Consider the following 21,077-nt stretch of genomic DNA (forward strand, 5'->3'; position numbering starts at 1 on the left):
ACGTTTTACAACTTATTGTTAATGATAAAGAGACAGCTTTTTACACACAGTTTTAAACAAAGTACTGATATTATTCCTCCGCTTTGTTTTCTATGCAAAAACCACTTCGCCACAGAAAACTCGATATTATTGGCATAGCAAGTTCTGCTCTTCTCCTTTCAAAACTTGCTAAAAGCTGTATTTAAAAGAACAGATTGGCTGGGGTAGTTCACACCCTTCAATGCCAGCTTAATGTTTAGGTTAGTGGGAATCACAAAGGAATTAGGGATGGAAACTTCTTTGCTGGTGGTAGAAGCGGTCTGGTGAATTTTTAGAGAGAAGAGGCCGTCAATGTTTGAATGTAGAAAATTGTTCTGGCTGCAGCCTGCATTATGGACTTGTTGGTGTGTGTAGCTCCCAGTGTTCTGACAGCGTGACGTTTTGGGGAAGCATGTGATTCAGCAGCTACCAGTGGGCTTCGTGCGGCGGAGATTTTGTGGCTGTTAGCGGAGTTAATAACAGAGGGTCGTTAAGAGAAGCCTGCATGCAGTAGGCAAAGGAGTAATGTTTGCCGGCGGGGGCCGTGCGGCGATTAACCTGTGCGGTAGTGAAAAGGAGTTAAAAAGAAGGAAGTGTGCGGATGCGGAAAGAATGGAATAATTGTGGTAGGCTGCCGGCTGAGTAGTTTGGTGAATGTTTGGTGTGGGTCCGGCGCTGCCGATTGGATGGTGGTGCTGCAGTGTGAGTCAGATAAAAAAAAAAAAAAACAGGAGTAGAATCCAATGGGACTAACTGGACTGTATAGCAATGTAATGCAAAAGGGCTGTTTTTGGTAGCGTCTCACGCTTATGGCCATACCACCCTGAACACGCCCGATCTCATCTGATCTCGGAAGCCAAGCAAGGTAGGGTCTGGTTAGTACTTGGATGGGAGACCTCCTGGGAATACCAGGTGCAGTAAGCTTTTCTCACTTTTACTTTATACAGGGGGCGCTCCACTTCACGATTAATTTAAATCTAGCACTCCCCTTCCATTTTACTATTTTATATATATATATTTTTTCTCTCTTTCATAAAGCCAGCTTTTAGAAACCGTTTTACTCTAAATACTTCCTGGTAATTCTAGGTGCTGTAAGCTGTTCGTGCCTTTATTCCACCAGGTCGCGATCTTTTCACAAACTTGAAGACTGTCACTCCCCATTCACGTTTTACAACTTATTGTTAATGATAAAGAGACAGCTTTTTACACACAGTTTTAAACAAAGTACTGATATTATTCCTCTTCAACTGACCGCTTTGTTTTCTATGCAAAAACCACTTCGCCACAGATGACTCGATATTATTGGCATAGCAAGTTCTGCTCTTCTCCTTTCAAAACTTGCTAAAAGCTGTATTTAAAAGAACAGATTGGCCGGGGTAATTCACACCCTTCAATGCCAGCTTAATGTTTAGGTTAGTGGGAATCACAGAGGAATTAGGGATGGAAACTTCTTTGCTGGTGGTAGAAGCGGTCTGGTGAATTTTTAGAGAGAAGAGGCCGTCGATGTTTGAATGTAGAAAATTGTTCTGGCTGCAGCCTGCAGTATGGACTTGTTGGTGTGTGTAGCTCCCAGTGTTCTGACAGCGCGACGTTTTGGGGAAGCATGTGATTCAGCAGCTACCAGTGGGCTTCGTGCGGCGGAGATTTTGTGGCTGTTAGCGGAGTTGATAACAGAGGGTCGTTAAGAGAAGCCTGCATGCAGTAGGCAAAGGAGTAATGTTTGCCGGCGGGGGACGTGCGGCGATTAACCTGTGCGGTAGTGAAAAGGAGTTAAAAAGAAGGAAGTGTGCGGATGCGGAAAGAATGGAATAATTGTGGTAGGCTGCTGGCTGAGTAGTTTGGTGAATGTTTGGTGTGGGTCCGGCGCTGCCGATTGGATGGTGGGGCTGCAGTGTGAGTCAGATAAAAAAAAAAAAAAGAACATTAGTAGGATCCAATGGGACCAACTGGCATGTATAGAGGCGTGTAATGCAAAAGGGCTGTTTTTGGTAGCATCTCTCGCTTATGGCCATACCACCCTGAACACGCCCGATTTCATCTGATCTCGGAAGCCAAGCAAGGTAGGGTCTGGTTAGTACTTGGATGGGAGACCTCCTGGGAATACCAGGTGCTGTAAGCTTTTCTCACTTTTACTTTATACAGGGGGCGCTCCACTTCACGATTAATTTAAATCTATCACTCCCCTTCCATTTTACTATTTTATATATATATATTTTTTTTTTTTCTCTCATTCATAAAGGCAGCTTTTAGAAACCGTTTTACTCTAAATACTTCCTGGTAATTCTAGGTGCTGTAAGCTGTTCGTGGATTTATTCCACCAGGGCGCGATCTTCTCACAAACTTGAAGACTGTCACTCCCCATTCACATTTTACAACTTATTGTTAATGATAAAGAGACAGCTTTTTACACACAGTTTTAAACAAAGTACTGATATTATTCCTCTTCAACTGACCGCTTTGTTTTCTATGCAAAAACCACTTCGCCACAGAAGACTCGATATTATTGGCATAGCAAGTTCTGCTCTTCTCCTTTCAAAACTTGCTAAAAGCTGTATTTAAAAGAACAGATTGGCCGGGGTAATTCACACCCTTCAATGCCAGCTTAATGTTTAGGTTAGTGGGAGTCACAGAGGAATTAGGGATGGAAACTTCTTTGCTGGTGGTAGAAGCGGTCTGGTGAATTTTTAGAGAGAAGAGGCCGTCGATGTTTGAATGTAGAAAATTGTTCTGGCTGCAGCCTGCAGTATGGACTTGTTGGCGTGTATAGCTCCCAGTGTTCTGACAGCGCGACGTTTTGGGGAAGCATGTGATTCAGCAGCTACCAGTGGGCTTCGTGCGGCGGAGATTTTGTGACTGTTAGCGGCGTTGATAACAGAGGGTCTTTAAGAGAAGCCTGCATGCGGTAGGCAAATGAGTAATGTTTGCCGGCGGGGGACGTGCGGCGATTAACCTGTTCGGTAGTGAAAAGGACTTAAAGAGAAGGAAGTGTGTGGATGCGGAAAGAATGGAATAATTGTGGTAGGCTGCCGGCTGAGTAGTTTGGTGAATGTTTGGTGTGGGTGTGGCGCTGCCGATTGGATGGTGGTGCTGCAGTGTGAGTCAGATAAAAAAAAAAAAAAACAGGAGTAGGATCCAATGGGACTAACTGGCATGTATAGAGGCGTGTAATGCAAAAGGGCTGTTTTTGTTCGCAGCTCTCGTTTATGGCCATACCACCCTGAACACGCCCGATCTCGTCTGATCTCGGAAGCTAAGCGGGGTAGGGTCTGGTTAGTACTTGGATGAGAGACTGCCTGGGAATACCACGTACTGTAAGCTTTTCTCACTTTTACTTTATACAGGGGGCACTCCACCTCACGATTAATTTAAATCTATCACTCCCCTTCATTTTACTATTTTATACATTTCTTTTTTCTCTCATTCATAAAGGCAGCTTTTACACACGTTTTACTCTAAATACTGCCTGGTAATTCTAGGTGCTGTAAGCTGTTCGTGCCTTTATTCCACCAGGGCACGATCTTCTCACAAACTTGAAGACTGTCACTCCCCATTCACGTTTTACAACTTATTGTTAATGATAAAGAGACAGCTTTTTACACACAGTTTTAAACAAAGTACTGATATAATTCCTCTTCAACTCACCGCTTTGTTTTCTATGCAAAAACCACTTCGCCACAGAAGACTTGATATTTTTGGCATAGCAAGGTCTGCTCTTCTCCTCCTTTCAAAACTTGCTAAAAGCTGTATTTAAAAGAGCAGGTTGGCCGGGGTAATTCACACCCTTCAATGCCAGATTAATGTTTAGGTTAGTGGGAATCACAGAGGAATTAGGGATGGAAACTTCTTTGCTGATGGTAGAAGCGGTCTGGTGAATTTTTAGAGAGAAGAGGCCGTCGATGTTTCAATGTAGAAAATTGTTCTGGCTGCAGCCTGCAGTATGGACTTGTTGGTGTGTGTAGCTCCCAGTGTTATGACAGCGCGACGTTTTGGGGAAGCATGTGATTCAGCAGCTACCAGTGGGCTTCGTGCGGCGGAGATTTTGTGGCTGTTAGCGGAGTTGATAACAGAGGGTCGTTAAGAGAAGCCTGCATGCAGTAGGCAAAGGAGTAATGTTTGCCGGCAGGGGACGTGCGGCGATTAACCTGTGCGGTAGTGAAAAGGAGTTAAAAAGAAGGAAGTGTGCGGATGCGGAAAGAATGGAATAATTGTGGTAGGCTGCTGGCTGAGTAGTTTGGTGAATGTTTGGTGTGGGTCCGGCGCTGCCGATTGGATGGTGGGGCTGCAGTGTGAGTCAGATAAAAAAAAAAAAAAGAACATTAGTAGGATCCAATGGGACCAACTGGCATGTATAGAGGCGTGTAATGCAAAAGGGCTGTTTTTGGTAGCATCTCTCGCTTACGGCCATACCACCCTGAACACGCCCGATCTCGTCTGATCTCGGAAGCTAAGCAGGGCAGGGTTTGGTTAGTACTTGGATGGGAGACCACCTGGGAATACCAGGTGCTGTAAGCTTTTCTCACTTTTACTTTATACAGGGGGCGCTCCACGTCACGATTAATTTAAATCTATCACTCCCCTTCCATTTTACTATTTTATATATATATATTTTTTTTCTCTCATTCATAAAGGCAGCTTTTAGAAACCGTTTTACTCTAAATACTTCCTGGTAATTCTAAGTGCTGTAAGCTGTTCGTGCCTTTATTCCACCAGGGCGCGATCTTCTCACAAACTTGAAGACTGTCACTCCCCATTCACATTTTACAACTTATTGTTAATGATAAAGAGACAGCTTTTTACACACAGTTTTAAACAAAGTACTGATATTATTCCTCTTCAACTGACCGCTTTGTTTTCTATGCAAAAACCACTTCGCCACAGAAGACTCAATATTATTGGCATAGCAAGTTCTGCTCTTCTCCTTTCAAAACTTGCTAAAAGCTGTATTTAAAAGAACAGATTGGCCGGGGTAATTCACACCCTTCAATGCCAGCTTAATGTTTAGGTTAGTGGGAATCACAGAGGAATTAGGGATGGAAACTTCTTTGCTGGTGGTAGAAGCGGTCTGGTGAATTTTTAGAGAGAAGAGGCCGTCGATGTTTGAATGTAGAAAATTGTTCTGGCTGCAGCCTGCAGTATGGACTTGTTGGTGTGTGTAGCTCCCAGTGTTCTGACAGCGCGACGTTTTGGGGAAGCATGTGATTCAGCAGCTACCAGTGGGCTTCGTGCGGCGGAGATTTTGTGGCTGTTAGCGGATTTGATAACAGAGGGTCGTTAAGAGAAGCCTGCATGCAGTAGGCAAAGGAGTAATGTTTGCCGGCGGGGGACGTGCGGCGATTAACCTGTGCAGTAGTGAAAAGGAGTTAAAAAGAAGGAAGTGTGCGGATGCGGAAAGAATGGAATAATTGTGGTAGGCTGCCGGCTGAGTAGTTTGGTGAATGTTTGGTGTGGGTCCGGCGCTGCCGATTGGATGGTGGGGCTGCAGTGTGAGTCAGATAAAAAAAAAAAAAAAAAAACCAGGAGTAGGATCCAATGGGACTAACTGGCATGTATAGACGCGTGTAATGCAAAAGGGCTGTTTTTGGTAGCATCTCTCGCTTATGGGCATACCACCCTGAACACGCCCGATCTCGTCTGATCTCGGAAGCTAAGCAGGTTAGGGTCTGGTTAGTACTTGGATGGGAGACCACCTGGGAATACCAGGTGCTGTAAGCTTTTCTCACTTTTACTTTAAACGGGGGGCGCTCCACTTCACGATTAATTTAAATCTATCACACCCCTTCCATTTTACTATTTTATATATATATATATTTTTTCTCTCATTCATAAAGGCAGCTTTTAGAAACCGTTTTACTCTAAATACTTCCTGGTAATTCTAAGTGCTGTAAGCTGTTCGTGCCTTTATTCCACCAGGGCGCGATCTTCTCACAAACTTGAAGACTGTCACTCCCCATTCACATTTTACAACTTATTGTTAATGATAAAGAGACAGCTTTTTACACACAGTTTTAAACAAAGTACTGATATTATTCCTCTTCAACTGACCGCTTTGTTTTCTATGCAAAAACCACTTCGCCACAGAAGACTCGATATTATTGGCATAGCAAGTTCTGCTCTTCTCCTTTCAAAACTTGCTAAAAGCTGTATTTAAAAGAACAGATTGGCCGGGGTAATTCACACCCTTCAATGCCAGCTTAATGTTTAGGTTAGTGGGAATCACAGAGGAATTAGGGATGGAAACTTCTTTGCTGGTGGTAGAAGCGGTCTGGTGAATTTTTAGAGAGAAGAGGCCGTCGATGTTTGAATGTAGAAAATTGTTCTGGCTGCAGCCTGCAGTATGGACTTGTTGGTGTGTGTAGCTCCCAGTGTTCTGACAGCGCGACGTTTTGGGGAAGCATGTGATTCAGCAGCTACCAGTGGGCTTCGTGCGGCGGAGATTTTGTGGCTGTTAGCGGAGTTGATAACAGAGGGTCGTTAAGAGAAGCCTGCATGCAGTAGGCAAAGGAGTAATGTTTGCCGGCGGGGGACATGCGGCGATAAACCTGTGCGGTAGTGAAAAGGAGTTAAAAAGAAGGAAGTGTGCGGATGCGGAAAGAATGGAATAATTGTGGTAGGCTGCCGGCTGAGTAGTTTGGTGAATGTTTGGTGTGGGTCCGGCGCTGCCGATTGGATGGTGGGGCTGCAGTGTGAGTCAGATAAAAAAAAAAAAAAAACCAGGAGTAGGATCCAATGGGACTAACTGGCATGTATAGACGCGTGTAATGCAAAAGGGCTGTTTTTGGTAGCATCTCTCGCTTACGGCCATACCACCCTGAACACGCCCGATCTCGTCTGATCTCGGAAGCCAAGCAGCGGAGGGTCTGGTTAGTACTTGGATGGGAGACCTCCTGGGAATACCAGGTGCTGTAAGCCTTTCTCACTTTTACTTCATACAGGGGGCGCTCCACTTCACGATTAATTTAAATCTATCACTCCCCTTCCATTTTACTATTTTATATATATATATATAAATTTTTTTTTTCTCTCATTCATAAAGGCAGCTTTTAGAAACCGTTTTACTCTAAATACTTCCTGGTAATTCTAGGTGCTGTAAGCTGTTCGTGCCTTTATTCCACCAGGGCGCGATCTTCTCACAAACTTGAAGACTGTCACTCCCCATTCACATTTTACAACTTATTGTTAATGATAAAGAGACAGCTTTTTACACACAGTTTTAAACAAAGTACTGATATTATTCCTCTTCAACTGACCGCTTTGTTTTCTATGCAAAAACCACTTCGCCACAGAAGACTCGATATTATTGGCATAGCAAGTTCTGCTCTTCTCCTTTCAAAACTTGCTAAAAGCTGTATTTAAAAGAACAGATTGGCCGGGGTAATTCACACCCTTCAATGCCAGCTTAATGTTTAGGTTAGTGGGAATCACAGAGGAATTAGGGATGGAAACTTCTTTGCTGGTGGTAGAAGCGGTCTGGTGAATTTTTAGAGAGAAGAGGCCGTCGATGTTTGAATGTAGAAAATTGTTCTGGCTGCAGCCTGCAGTATGGACTTGTTGGTGTGTGTAGCTCCCAGTGTTCTGACAGCGCGACGTTTTGGGGAAGCATGTGATTCAGCAGCTACCAGTGGGCTTCGTGCGGCGGAGATTTTGTGGCTGTTAGCGGAGTTGATAACAGAGGGTCGTTAAGAGAAGCCTGCATGCAGTAGGCAAAGGAGTAATGTTTGCCGGCGGGGGACATGCGGCGATAAACCTGTGCGGTAGTGAAAAGGAGTTAAAAAGAAGGAAGTGTGCGGATGCGGAAAGAATGGAATAATTGTGGTAGGCTGCCGGCTGAGTAGTTTGGTGAATGTTTGGTGTGGGTCCGGCGCTGCCGATTGGATGGTGGGGCTGCAGTGTGAGTCAGATAAAAAAAAAAAAAAAACCAGGAGTAGGATCCAATGGGACTAACTGGCATGTATAGACGCGTGTAATGCAAAAGGGCTGTTTTTGGTAGCATCTCTCGCTTACGGCCATACCACCCTGAACACGCCCGATCTCGTCTGATCTCGGAAGCCAAGCAGCGGAGGGTCTGGTTAGTACTTGGATGGGAGACCTCCTGGGAATACCAGGTGCTGTAAGCCTTTCTCACTTTTACTTCATACAGGGGGCGCTCCACTTCACGATTAATTTAAATCTATCACTCCCCTTCCATTTTACTATTTTATATATATATATATAAATTTTTTTTTTCTCTCATTCATAAAGGCAGCTTTTAGAAACCGTTTTACTCTAAATACTTCCTGGTAATTCTAGGTGCTGTAAGCTGTTCGTGCCTTTATTCCACCAGGGCGCGATCTTCTCACAAACTTGAAGACTGTCACTCCCCATTCACGTTTTACAACTTATTGTTAATGATAAAGAGACAGCTTTTTACACACAGTTTTAAACAAAGTACTGATATTATTCCTCTTCAACTGACCGCTTTGTTTTCTATGCAAAAACCACTTCGCCACAGAAGACTCGTTATTATTGGCATAGCAAGTTCTGCTCTTCTCCTTTCAAAACTTGCTAAAAGCTGTATTTAAAAGAGCAGGTTGGCCGGGGTAATTCACACCCTTCAATGCCAGCTTAATGTTTAGGTTAGTGGGAATCACAGAGGAATTAGGGATGGAAACTTCTTTGCTGGTGGTAGAAGCGGTCTGGTGAATTTTTAGAGAGAAGAGGCCGTCAATGTTTGAATGTAGAAAATTGTTCTGGCTGCAGCCTGCAGTATGGACTTGTTGGTGTGTGTAGCTCCCAGTGTTCTGACAGCGCGACGTTTTGGGGAAGCATGTGATTCAGCAGCTACCAGTGGGCTTCGTGCGGCGGAGATTTTGTGGCTGTTAGCGGAGTTGATAACAGAAGGTCATTAAGAGAAGCCTGCATGCGGTAGGCAAAGGAGTAATGTTTGCCGGCGGGGGACGTGCGGCGATTAACCTGTGCGGTAGTGAAAAGGAGTTAAAGAGAAGGAAGTGTGCGGATGCGGAAAGAATGGAATAATTGTGGTAGGCTGCCGGCTGAGTAGTTTGGTGAATGTTTGGTGTGGTTCCGGCACTGCCGATTGGATGGTGGGGCTGCAGTGTGAGTCAGATAAAAAAAAAAAAAAAAAACAGGAGTAGGATCCAATGGGACTAACTGGCATGTATAGAGGCGTGTAATGCAAAAGGGCTGTTTTTGGTAGTTTTTCTCGCTCTCGGCCATACCACCCTGAACACGCCCGATCTCGTCCAATCTCAGAAGCCAAGCAGGATAGGGTCTGGTTAGTACTTGGATGGGAGACCTACTGGGATTACCCTGTGCTGTAAGCTTTTCTCACTTTTACTTCATACAGGGGGCGCTCCACTTCTCGATTAATTTAAATCTATCACTCCCCTTCCATTTTACTATTTTATATATATATATATATATATATATTTTTTTTTTTTCTCTCATTCATAAAGGCAGCTTTTACACACCGTTTCACTCTAAATACTGCCTGGTAATTCTAGGTGCTGTAAGCTGTTCGTGCCTTTATTCCACCAGGGCGCGATCTTCTGACAAACTTGAAGACTGTCACTCCCCATTCACGTTTTACAACTTATTGTTAATAATAAAGAGACAGCTTTTTACACACAGTTTTAAACAAAGTACTGATATAATTCCTCTTCAACTCACCGGTTTGTTTTCTATGCAAAAAACACTTCACCACAGAAGACTCGATATTATTGGCATAGCATGGTCTGCTCTTCTCCTCCTTTCAAAACTCGCTAAAAGCTGTATTTAAAAGAGCAGGTTGGCCGGGGTAATTCACACCGTTCAATGCCAACTTAATGTTTAGGTTAGTGGGAATCACAGAGGAATTAGGGATGGAAACTTCTTTGCTGGTGGTAGAAGTGGTCTGGTGAATTTTTAGAGAGAAGAGGCCGTCGATGTTTGAATGTAGAAAATTGTTCTGGCTGCAGCCTGCAGTATGGACTTGTTGGCGTGTGTAGCTCCCAGTGTTCTGACAGCGCGACGTTTTGGGGAAGCATGTGATTCAACAGGTACCAGTGGGCTTCGTGCGGCAGAGATTTTGTGGCTGTTAGCGGAGTTGATAACAGAAAGTCATTAAGAGAAGCCTGCATGCGGTAGGCAAAGGAGGAATGTTTGCTGGTGGGGGACGTGCGGCGATTAACCTGTGCGGTAGTGTAAAGGAGTTAAAGAGAAGGAAGTGTGCGGATGCGGAAAGAATGGGATAATTGTGGTAGGCTGCCGGCTGAGTAATTTGGTGAATGTTTGGTGTGGGTCCGGCGCTGCCGATTGGATGGTGGTGCTGCAGTGTGAGTCAGATAAAAAAAAAAAAAAACAGGAGTAGGATCCAATGGGACTAACTGGCATATATAGACGCGTGTAATGCAAAAGGGCTGTTTTTGGTCGAATCTCTCGCTTACGGCCATACCACCCTGAACACGCCCGATCTCGTCTGATCTAGGAAGTTAAGCAAGGTAGGGTCTGGTTAGTACTTGGATGGGAGACCACCTGGGAATACCAGGTCCTGTAAGCTCTTCTCAATTTTACTTCATACAGGGGGCGCTCCACTTCACGATTAATTTAAATCTAGCACTCCCCTTCCATTTTACTATTTTATATATATATATTTTTTTTCTCTTTCATAAAGCCAGCTTTCAGAAACCGTTTTACTCTAAATACTTCCTGGTAATTCTAGGTGCTGTAAGCTGTTCGTGCCTTTATTCCACCAGGGCGCGATCTTCTCACAAACTTGAAGACTGTCACTCCCCATTCACGTTTTACAACTTATTGTTAATGATAAAGAGACAGCTTTTTACACACAGTTTTAAACAAAGTACTGATATTATTCCTCTTCAACTGACCGCTTTGTTTTCTATGCAAAAACCACTTCGCCACAGAAGACTCGATATTATTGGCATAGCAAGTTCTGCTCTTCTCCTTTCAAAACTTGCTAAAAGCTGTATTTAAAAGAACAGATTGGCCGGGGTAATTCACACCCTTCAATGCCAGCTTAATGTTTAGGTTAGTGGGAATCACAGAGGAATTAGGGATGGAAACTTCTTTGCTGGTGGTAGAAGCGGTCTGGTGAATTTTTAGAGAGAAGAGGCCGTCGATGTTTGAATGTAGAAAATTGTTCTGGCTGCAGCCTGCAGTATGGACTTGTTGGTGTGTGTAGCTCCCAGTGTTCTGACAGCGCAACGTTTTGGGGAAGCATGTGATTCAGCAGCTACCAGTGGGCTTCGTGCGGCGGAGATTTTGTGGCTGTTAGCGGAGTTGATAACAGAGGGTCGTTAAGAGAAGCCTGCCTGCAGTAGGCAAAGGAGTAATGTTTGCTGGCGGGGGACGTGCGGCGATTAACCTGTGCGGTAGTGAAAAGGAGTTAAAGAGAAGGAAATGTGCGGATGCGGAAAGAATGGAATAATTGTGGTAGGCTGCCGGCTGAGTAGTTTGGTGAATGTTTGGTGTGGGTCCGGCGCTGCCGATTGGATGGTGGGGCTGCAGTGTGAGTCAGATAAAAAAAAAAAAAACATTAGTAGGATCCAATGGGACCAACTGGCATGTATAGAGGCGTGTAATGCAAAAGGGCTGTTTTTGGTAGCGTCTCTCGCTTATGGCCATACCTCCCTGAACACGCCCGATCTCATCCGATCTCGGAAGCCAAGCAGCGTAGGGTCTGGTTAGTACTTTGATGGGAGACCTCCTGGGAATACCAGGTGCTGTAAGCTTTTCTCACTTTTACTTTATACAGGGGGCGCTCCACTTCACGATTAATTTAAATCTATCACTCCCCTTCCATTTTACTATTTTATATATATATATATTTTTTTTTTTTCTCATTCATAAAGGCAGCTTTTAGAAACCGTTTTACTCTAAATACTTCCTGGTAATTCTAGGTGCTGTAAGCTGTTCGTGCCTTTATTCCACCAGGGCGCGATCTTCTCACAAACTTGAAGACTGTCACTCCCCATTCACGTTTTACAACTTATTGTTAATGATAAAGAGACAGCTTTTTACACACAGTTTTAAACAAAGTACTGATATTATTCCTCTTCAACTGACCGCTTTGTTTTCTATGCAAAAACCACTTCGCCACAGTAGACTCGATATTATTGGCATAGCAAGTTCTGCTCTTCTCCTTTCAAAACTTGCTAAAAGCTGTATTTAAAAGAACAGATTGGCCGGGGTAATTCACACCCTTCAATGCCAGCTTAATGTTTAGGTTAGTGGGAATCACAGAGGAATTAGGGATGGAAACTTCTTTGCTGGTGGTAGAAGCGGTCTGGTGAATTTTTAGAGAGAAGAGGCCGTCGATGTTTGAATGTAGAAAATTGTTCTGGCTGCAGCCTGCAGTATGGACTTGTTGGTGTGTGTAGCTCCCAGTGTTCTGACAGCGCGACGTTTTGGGGAAGCATGTGATTCAGCAGCTACCAGTGGGCTTCGTGCGGCGGAGATTTTGTTGCTGTTAGCGGAGTTGATAACAGAGGGTCGTTAAGAGAAGCCTACATGCAGTAGGCAAAGGAGTAATGTTTGCCGGCGGGGGACGTGCGGCGATTAACCTGTGCGGTAGTGAAAAGGAGTTAAAAAGAAGGAAGTGTGCGGATGCGGAAAGAATGGAATAATTGTGGTAGGCTGCCGGCTGAGTAGTTTGGTGAATGTTTGGTGTGGGTCCGGCGCTGCCGATTGGATGGTGGGGCTGCAGTGTGAGTCAGATAAAAAAAAAAAAAAAAACAGGAGTAGGATCCAATGGGACTAACTGGCATGTATAGACGCGTGTAATGCAAAAGGGCTGTTTTTGGTAGCATCTCTCGCTTACGGCCATACCACCCTGAACACGCCCGATCTTGTCTGATCTCGGAAGCTAAGCAGGTTAGGGTCTGGTTAGTACTTGGATGGCAGACCACCTGGGAATACCAGGTGCTGTAAGCTTTTCTCACTTTTACTTTATACAGGGGGCGCTCCACTTCACGATTAATTTAAATCTATCACTCCCCTTCCATTTTACTATTTCATATATATATATATTTTTTTTCTCTCATTCATAAAGGCAGCTTTTAGAAACCGTTTTACTCTAAATACTTCCTGGTAATTCTAGGTGCTGTAAGCTGTTCGTGCCTTTATTCCACCAGGGCGCGATCTTCTCACAAACTTGAAGACTGTCACTCCCCATTCACGTTTTACAACTTATTGTTAATGATAAAGAGACAGCTTTTTACGCACAGTTTTAAACAAAGTACTGATATTATTCCTCTTCAACTGACCGCTTTGTTTTCTATGCAAAAACCACTTCGCCACAGAAGACTCGATATTATTGGCATAGCAAGTTCTGCTCTTCTATTTTCAAAACTTGCTAAAAGCTGTATTTAAAAGAACAGATTGGCCGGGGTAATTCACACCCTTCAATGCCAGCTTAATGTTTAGGTTAGTGGGAATCACAGAGGAATTAGGGATGGAAACTTCTTTGCTGGTGGTAGAAGCGGTCTGGTGAATTTTTAGAGAGAAGAGGCCGTCGATGTTTGAATGTAGAAAATTGTTCTGGCTGCAGCCTGCAGTATGGACTTGTTCGTGTGTGTAGCTCCCAGTGTTCTGACAGCGCGACGTTTTGGGGAAGCATGTTATTCAGCAGCTACCAGTGGGCTTCGTGCGGCGGAGATTTTGTGGCTGTTAGCGGAGTTGATAACAGAGAGTCGTTAAGAGAAGCCTGCATGCGGTAGGCAAAGGAGTAATGTTTGCCGGCGGGGGACGTGCGGCGATTAACCTGTGCGGTAGTGAAAAGGAGTTAAAGAGAAGGAAGTGTGCGGATGCGGAAAGAATGGAATAATTGTGGTAGGCTGCCGGCTGAGTAGTTTGGTGAATGTTTGGTGTGGGTCCGGCACTGCCGATTGGATGGTGGTGCTGCAGTGTGAGTCAGATAAAAAACAAAAAAAACAGGAGTAGGATCCAATGTGACTAACTGGCATGTATAGAGGCGTTTAATGCAAAAGGGCTGTTTTTAGTAGCGTCTCTCGCTTATGGCCATACCACCCTGAACGCGCCTGATCTTGGAAGCTAAGCAGGGTAGGGTCTGGTTAGTACTTGGATGGGAGACTGCCTGGGAATCCCAGGTGCTGTAAGCTTTTCTCACTTTTACATTATACAGGGGGCGCTCCACTTCACGATTAATTTAAATCTAGCACTCCCCTTCCATTTTACTATTTTATATATATATATATATTTTTCTCTCCTTCATAAAGGCAGCTTTTACACACCGTTTTACTCTAAATACTTCCTGGTAATTCTAGGTGCTGTAAGCTGTTCGTGCCTTTATTCCACCAGGGCGCGATCTTCTCACAAACTTGAAGACTGTCACTCCCCATTCACGTTTTACAACTTATTGTTAATGATAAAGAGACAGCTTTTTACACACAGTTTTAAACAAAGTACTGATATTATTCCTCTTCAACTGACCGCTTTGTTTTCTATGCAAAAACCACTTCGCCACAGAAGACTCGATATTATTGGCATAGCAAGTTCTGCTCTTCTCCTTTCAAAACTTGCTAAAAGCTGTATTTAAAAGAACAGATTGGCCGGGGTAATTCACACCCTTCAATGCCAGCTTAATGTTTAGGTTAGTGGGAATCACAGAGGAATTAGGGATGGAAACTTCTTTGCTGGTGGTAGAAGCGGTCTGGTGAATTTTTAGAGAGAAGAGGCCGTCGATGTTTGAATGTAGAAAATTGTTCTGGCTGCAGCCTGCAGTATGGACTTGTTGGTGTGTGTAGCTCCCAGTGTTCTGACAGCGCGACGTTTTGGGGAAGCATGTGATTCAGCAGCTACCAGTGCGCTTCGTGCGGCGGAGATTTTGTGGCTGTTAGCGGAGTTGATAACAGAGGGTCGTTAAGAGAAGCCTGCATGCAGTAGGCAAAGGAGTAATGTTTGCTGGCGGGGGACGTGCGGCGATTAACCTGTGCGGTAGTGAAAAGGATTTAAAGAGAAGAGTGTGCGGATGCGGAAAGAATGGAATAATTGTGGTAGGCTGCCGGCTGAGTAGTTTGGTGAATGTTTGGTGTGGGTCCGGCGCTGCCGATTGGATGGTGGGGCTGCAGTGTGAGTCAGATAAAAAAAAAAAAAACATTAGTAGGATCCAATGGGACCAACTGGCATGTATAGAGGCGTGTAATGCAAAAGGGCTGTTTTTGGTAGCGTCTCTCGCTTATGGCCATGCCAGCCTGAACACGCCCGATCTCATCCGATCTCGGAAACCAATCAGGGTAGGGTCTGGTTAGTACTTGGATGGGAGACCTCCTGGGAATACCAGGTGCTGTAAGCTTTTCTCACTTTTACTTTATACAGGGGGCGCTCCACTTCACGATTAATTTAAATCTATCACTCCCCTTCCATTTTACTATTTTATATATATATATATATATATATTTTTTTTTTTTTTCTCTCATTCATAAAGGCAGCTTTTAGAAACCGTTTTACTCTAAATACTTCCTGGTAATTCTAGGTGCTGTAAGCTGTTCGTGCCTTTATTCCACCAGGGCGCGATCTTCTCACAAACTTGAAGACTGTCACTCCCCATTCACGTTTTACAACTTATTGTTAATGATAAAGAGACAGCTTTTTACACACAGTTTTAAACAAAGTACTGATATTATTCCTCTTCAACTGACTGCTTTGTTTTCTATGCAAAAACCACTTCGCCACAGAAGACTCGATATTATTGGCATAGCAAGTTCTGCTCTTCTCCTTTCAAAACTTGCTAAAAACTGTATTTAAAAGAACAGATTGGCCGGGGTAATTCACACCCTTCAATGCCAGCTTAATGTTTAGGTTAGTGGGAATCACAGAGGAATTAGGGATGGAAACTTCTTTGCTGGTGGTAGAAGCGGTCTGGTGAATTTTTAGAGAGAAGAGGCCGTCGATGTTTGAATGTAGAAAATTGATCTGGCTGCAGCCTGCAGTATGGACTTGTTGGTGTGTGTAGCTCCCAGTGTTCTGACAGCACGACGTTTTGGGGAAGCATGTGATTCAGCAGCTACCAGTGGGCTTCGTGCGGCGGAGATTTTGTGGCTGTTAGCGGAGTTGATAACAGAGGGTCGTTAAGAGAAGCCTACATGCAGTAGGCAAAGGAGTAATGTTTGCCGGCGGGGGACGTGCGGCGATTAACCTGTGCGGTAGTGAAAAGGAGTTAAAGAGAAGGAAGTGTGCGGATGCGGAAAGAATGGAATAATTGTGGTAGGCTGCTGGCTGAGTAGTTTGGTGAATGTTTGGTGTGGTTCCGGCACTGCCGATTGGATGGTGGGGCTGCAGTGTGAGTCAGATAAAAAAAAAAAAAAAACAGGAGTAGGATCCAATGGGACTAACTGGCATGTATAGAGGCGTGTAATGCAAAAGGGCTGTTTTTGGTAGTTTTTCTCGCTCACGGCCATACCACCCTGAACACGCCCGATCTCGTCCAATCTCAGAAGCCAAGCAGGATAGGGTCTGGTTAGTACTTGGATGGGAGACCTACTGGGATTACCCTGTGCTGTAAGCTTTTCTCACTTTTACTTCATACAGGGGGCGCTCCACTTCTCGATTAATTTAAATCTATCACTCCCCTTCCATTTTACTATTTTATATATATTTTTTTTTTTTCTCTTTCATAAAGCCAGCTTTCAGAAACCGTTTTACTCTAAATACTTCCTGGTAATTCTAGGTGCTGTAAGCTGTTCGTGCCTTTATTCCACCAGGGCGCGATCTTCTCACAAACTTGAAGACTGTCACTCCCCATTCACGTTTTAAAACTTATTGTTAATGATAAAGAGACAGCTTTTTACACACAGTTTTAAACAAAGTACTGATATTATTCCTCTTCAACTGACCGCTTTGTTTTCTATGCAAAAACCACTTCGCCACAGAAGACTCGATATTATTGGCATAGCAAGTTCTGCTCTTCTCCTTTCAAAACTTGCTAAAAGCTGTATTTAAAAGAACAGATTGGTCGGGGTAATTCACACCCTTCAATGCCATATTAATGTTTAGGTTAGTGGGAATCACAGAGGAATTAGGGATGGAAACTTCTTTGCTGGTGGTAGAAGCGGTCTGGTGAATTTTTAGAGAGAAGAGGCCGTCGATGTTTGAATGTAGAAAATTGTTCTGGCTGCAGCCTGCAGTATGGACTTGTTCGTGTGTGTAGCTCCCAGTGTTCTGACAGCGCGACGTTTTGGGGAAGCATGTTATTCAGCAGCTACCAGTGGGCTTCGTGCGGCGGAGATTTTGTGGCTGTTAGCGGAGTTGATAACAGAGAGTCGTTAAGAGAAGCCTGCATGCGGTAGGCAAAGGAGTAATGTTTGCCGGCGGGGGACGTGCGGCGATTAACCTGTGCGGTAGTGAAAAGGAGTTAAAGAGAAGGAAGTGTGCGGATGCGGAAAGAATGGAATAATTGTGGTAGGCTGCCGGCTGAGTAGTTTGGTGAATGTTTGGTGTGGGTCCGGCACTGCCGATTGGATGGTGGTGCTGCAGTGTGAGTCAGATAAAAAACAAAAAAAACAGGAGTAGGATCCAATGTGACTAACTGGCATGTATAGAGGCGTTTAATGCAAAAGGGCTGTTTTTAGTAGCGTCTCTCGCTTATGGCCATACCACCCTGAACACGCCTGATCTTGGAAGCTAAGCAGGGTATGGTCTGGTTAGTACTTGGATGGGAGACTGCCTGGGAATACCAGGTGCTGTAAGCTTTTCTCACTTTTACATTATACAGGGGGCGCTCCACTTCACGATTAATTTAAATCTAGCACTCCCCTTCCATTTTACTATTTTATATATATATATTTTTTCTCTCTTTCATAAAGCCAGCTTTTAGAAACCGTTTTACTCTAAATACTTCCTGGTAATTCTAGGTGCTGTAAGCTGTTCGTGCCTTTATTCCACCAGGGCGCGATCTTCTCACAAACTTGAAGACTGTCACTCCCCATTCACGTTTTACAACTTATTGTTAATGATAAATAGACAGCTTTTTACACACAGTTTTAAACAAAGTACTGATATTATTCCTCTTCAACTGACCGCTTTGTTTTCTATGCAAAAACCTCTTCGCCACAGAAGACTCGATATTATTGGCATAGCAAGTTCTGCTCTTCTCCTTTCAAAACTTGCTAAAAGCTGTATTTAAAAGAACAGATTGGCCGGGGTAATTCACACCCTTCAATGCCAGCTTAATGTTTAGGTTAGTGGGAATCACAGAGGAATTAGGGATGGAAACTTCTTTGCTGGTGGTAGAAGCGGTCTGGTGAATTTTTAGAGAGAAGAGGCCGTCGATGTTTGAATGTAGAAAATTGTTCTGGCTGCAGCCTGCAGTATGGACTTGTTGGTGTGTGTAGCTCCCAGTGTTCTGACAGCGCAACGTTTTGGGGAAGCATGTGATTCAGCAGCTACCAGTGGGCTTCGTGCGGCGGAGATTTTGTGGCTGTTAGCGGAGTTGATAACAGAGGGTCGTTAAGAGAAGCCTGCATGCAGTAGGCAAAGGAGTAATGTTTGCCGGCGGGGGACATGCGGCGATTAACCTGTGCGGTAGTGAAAAGGAGTTAAAGAGAAGGAAGTGTGCGGATGCGGAAAGAATGGAATAATTGTGGTAGGCTGCCGGCTGAGTAGTTTGGTGAATGTTTAGTGTGGGTCCGGCGCTGCCGATTGGATGGTGGGGCTGCAGTGTGAGTCAGATAAAAAAAAAAAAAACATTAGTAGGATCCAATGGGACCAACTGGCATGTATAGAGGCGTGTAATGCAAAAGGGCTGTTTTTGGTAGCGTCTCTCGCTTATGGCCATACCTCCCTGAACACGCCCGATCTCATCTGATCTCGGAAGCCAAGCAGGGTAGGGTCTGGTTAGTACTTTGATGGGAGACCTCCTGGGAATACCAGGTGCTGTAAGCTTTTCTCACTTTTACTTTATACAGGGGGCGCTCCACTTCACGATTAATTTAAATCTATCACTCCCCTTCCATTTTACTATTTTAAATATATATAAATTTTTCTCTCATTCATAAAGGCAGCTTTTACACACCGTTTTACTCCAAATACTTCCTGGTAATTCTAGGTGCTGTAAGCTGTTCGTGCCTTTATTCCACCAGGGCGCGATCTTCTCACAAACTTGAAGACTGTCACTCCCCATTCACGTTTTACAACTTATTGTTAATGATAAATAGACAGCTTTTTATACACAGTTTTAAACAAAGTACTGATATTATTCCTCTTCAACTGACCGCTTTGTTTTCTATGCAAAAACCACTTCGCCACAAAAGACTCGATATTATTGGCATAGCAAGTTCTGCTCTTCTCCTTTCAAAACTTGCTAAAAGCTGTATTTAAAAGAACAGATTGGCCGGGGTAATTCACACCCTTCAATGCCAGCTTAATGTTTAGGTTAGTGGGAATCACAGAGGAATTAGGGATGGAAACTTCTTTGCTGGTGGTAGAAGCGGTCTGGTGAATTTTTAGAGAGAAGAGGCCGTCGATGTTTGAATGTAGAAAATTGTTCTGGCTGCAGCCTGCAGTATGGACTTGTTGGTGTGTGTAGCTCCCAGTGTTCTGACAGCGCGACGTTTTGAGGAAGCATGTGATTCAGCAGCTACCAGTGGGCTTCGTGCGGCGGAGATTTTGTGGCTGTTAGCGGAGTTGATAACAGAGGGTCGTTAAGAGAAGCCTGCATGCAGTAGGCAAAGGAGTAATGTTTGCCGGTGGGGGACATGCGGCGATCAACCTGTGCGGTAGTGAAAAGGAGTTAAAAAGAAGGAAGTGTGCGGATGTGGAAAGAATGGAATAATTGTGGTAGGCTGCCGGCTGAGTAGTTTGGTGAATGTTTGGTGTGGGTCCGGCGCTGCCGATTGGATGGTGGGGCTGCAGTGTGAGTCAGATAAAAAAAAAAAAAAAACCAGGAGTAGGATCCAATGGGACTAACTGGCATGTATAGACGCGTGTAATGCAAAAGGGCTGTTTTTGGTAGCATCTCTCGCTTACGGCCATGCCCGCCTGAACACGCCTGATCTCATCCGATCTCGAAAGCCAATCAGGGTAGGGTCTGGTTAGTACTTGGATGGGAGACCTCCTGGGAATACCAGGTGCTGTAAGCTTTTCTCACTTTTACTTTATACAGGGGGCGCTCCACTTCACGATTAATTTAAATCTAGCACTCCCCTTCCATTTTACTATTTTATATATATATATTTTTTCTCTCTTTCATAAAGCCAGCTTTTAGAAACCGTTTTACTCTAAATACTTCCTGGTAATTCTAGGTGCTGTAAGCTGTTCGTGCCTTTATTCCACCAGGGCGCGATCTTCTCACAAACTTGAAGACTGTCACTCCCCATTCACGTTTTACAACTTATTGTTAATGATAAAGAGACAGCTTTTTACACACAGTTTTAAACAAAGTACTGATATTATTCCTCTTCAACTGACCGCTTTGTTTTCTATGCAAAAACCACTTCGCCACAGAAGACTCGATATTATTGGCATAGCAAGCTCTGCTCTTCTCCTTTCAAAACTTGCTAAAAGCTGTATTTAAAAGAACAGATTGGCCGGGGTAATTCACACCCTTCAATGCCAGCTTAATGTTTAGGTTAGTGGGAATCACAGAGGAATTAGGGATGGAAACTTCTTTGCTGGTGGTAGAAGCGGTCTGGTGAATTTTTAGAGAGAAGAGGCCGTCGATGTTTGGATGTAGAAAATTGTTCTGGCTGCAGCCTGCAGTATGGACTTGTTGGTGCGTGTAGCTCCCAGTGTTCTGACAGCGCAACGTTTTGGGGAAGCATGTGATTCAGCAGCTACCAGTGGGCTTCGTGCGGCGGAGATTTTGTGGCTGTTAGCGGAGTTGATAACAGAGGGTCGTTAAGAGAAGCCTGCATGCAGTAGGCAAAGGAGTAATGTTTGCCGGCGGGGGACGTGCGGCGATTAACCTGTGCGGTAGTGAAAAGGAGTTAAAAAGAAGGAAGTGTGCGGATGCGGAAAGAATGGAATAATTGTGGTAGGCTGCCGGCTGAGTAGTTTGGTGAATGTTTGGTGTGGGTCCGGCGCTGCCGATTGGATGGTGGGGCTGCAGT

The 21,077-nt window shown here is 44.3% G+C and overlaps 2 protein-coding genes, 11 non-coding genes and 6 pseudogenes across 13 annotated transcripts in view; 17 read left to right on the forward strand and 2 right to left on the reverse strand.

Annotated features, from left to right (window-relative positions):
* LOC125715120 (uncharacterized) overlaps window positions 1-21,077 on the reverse strand; it is a 1,180,389-nt gene that overhangs the window by 709,852 nt on the left and 449,460 nt on the right. The window lies entirely within an intron of this gene.
* The window catches only part of LOC125715114 (uncharacterized), a 935,270-nt gene that overhangs the window by 462,965 nt on the left and 451,228 nt on the right, over window positions 1-21,077 (reverse strand). The gene's annotated exons all lie outside the window — the stretch shown is intronic.
* LOC125736333 (5S ribosomal RNA) lies at window positions 824-942 on the forward strand. The gene has a single exon (XR_007395614.1). It is a non-coding gene; the product is annotated as a 5S ribosomal RNA (ribosomal RNA).
* Window positions 2,019-2,137, forward strand: LOC125735870 (5S ribosomal RNA). Its single transcript, XR_007395155.1, has one exon. It is a non-coding gene; the product is annotated as a 5S ribosomal RNA (ribosomal RNA).
* On the forward strand, window positions 3,218-3,336 carry LOC125731780 (5S ribosomal RNA; annotated as a pseudogene).
* On the forward strand, window positions 4,412-4,530 carry LOC125733435 (5S ribosomal RNA). The gene has a single exon (XR_007392781.1). It is a non-coding gene; the product is annotated as a 5S ribosomal RNA (ribosomal RNA).
* On the forward strand, window positions 5,612-5,730 carry LOC125736443 (5S ribosomal RNA). Its single transcript, XR_007395721.1, has one exon. It is a non-coding gene; the product is annotated as a 5S ribosomal RNA (ribosomal RNA).
* Window positions 6,809-6,927, forward strand: LOC125735790 (5S ribosomal RNA). The gene has a single exon (XR_007395078.1). It is a non-coding gene; the product is annotated as a 5S ribosomal RNA (ribosomal RNA).
* On the forward strand, window positions 8,014-8,132 carry LOC125735791 (5S ribosomal RNA). Its single transcript, XR_007395079.1, has one exon. It is a non-coding gene; the product is annotated as a 5S ribosomal RNA (ribosomal RNA).
* LOC125732233 (5S ribosomal RNA) lies at window positions 9,220-9,338 on the forward strand (annotated as a pseudogene).
* On the forward strand, window positions 10,434-10,552 carry LOC125730263 (5S ribosomal RNA). Its single transcript, XR_007390631.1, has one exon. It is a non-coding gene; the product is annotated as a 5S ribosomal RNA (ribosomal RNA).
* LOC125735488 (5S ribosomal RNA) lies at window positions 11,626-11,744 on the forward strand. The gene has a single exon (XR_007394783.1). It is a non-coding gene; the product is annotated as a 5S ribosomal RNA (ribosomal RNA).
* On the forward strand, window positions 12,827-12,945 carry LOC125737128 (5S ribosomal RNA). The gene has a single exon (XR_007396395.1). It is a non-coding gene; the product is annotated as a 5S ribosomal RNA (ribosomal RNA).
* On the forward strand, window positions 14,024-14,132 carry LOC125732018 (5S ribosomal RNA; annotated as a pseudogene).
* LOC125731180 (5S ribosomal RNA) lies at window positions 15,207-15,325 on the forward strand. Its single transcript, XR_007391463.1, has one exon. It is a non-coding gene; the product is annotated as a 5S ribosomal RNA (ribosomal RNA).
* Window positions 16,419-16,537, forward strand: LOC125732141 (5S ribosomal RNA; annotated as a pseudogene).
* On the forward strand, window positions 17,612-17,720 carry LOC125732135 (5S ribosomal RNA; annotated as a pseudogene).
* Window positions 18,794-18,912, forward strand: LOC125733795 (5S ribosomal RNA). Its single transcript, XR_007393131.1, has one exon. It is a non-coding gene; the product is annotated as a 5S ribosomal RNA (ribosomal RNA).
* Window positions 19,990-20,108, forward strand: LOC125731378 (5S ribosomal RNA; annotated as a pseudogene).

Source organism: Brienomyrus brachyistius, chromosome 2, assembly GCF_023856365.1.
Source record: "Brienomyrus brachyistius isolate T26 chromosome 2, BBRACH_0.4, whole genome shotgun sequence".
Taxonomy (NCBI): domain Eukaryota; kingdom Metazoa; phylum Chordata; class Actinopteri; order Osteoglossiformes; family Mormyridae; genus Brienomyrus; species Brienomyrus brachyistius.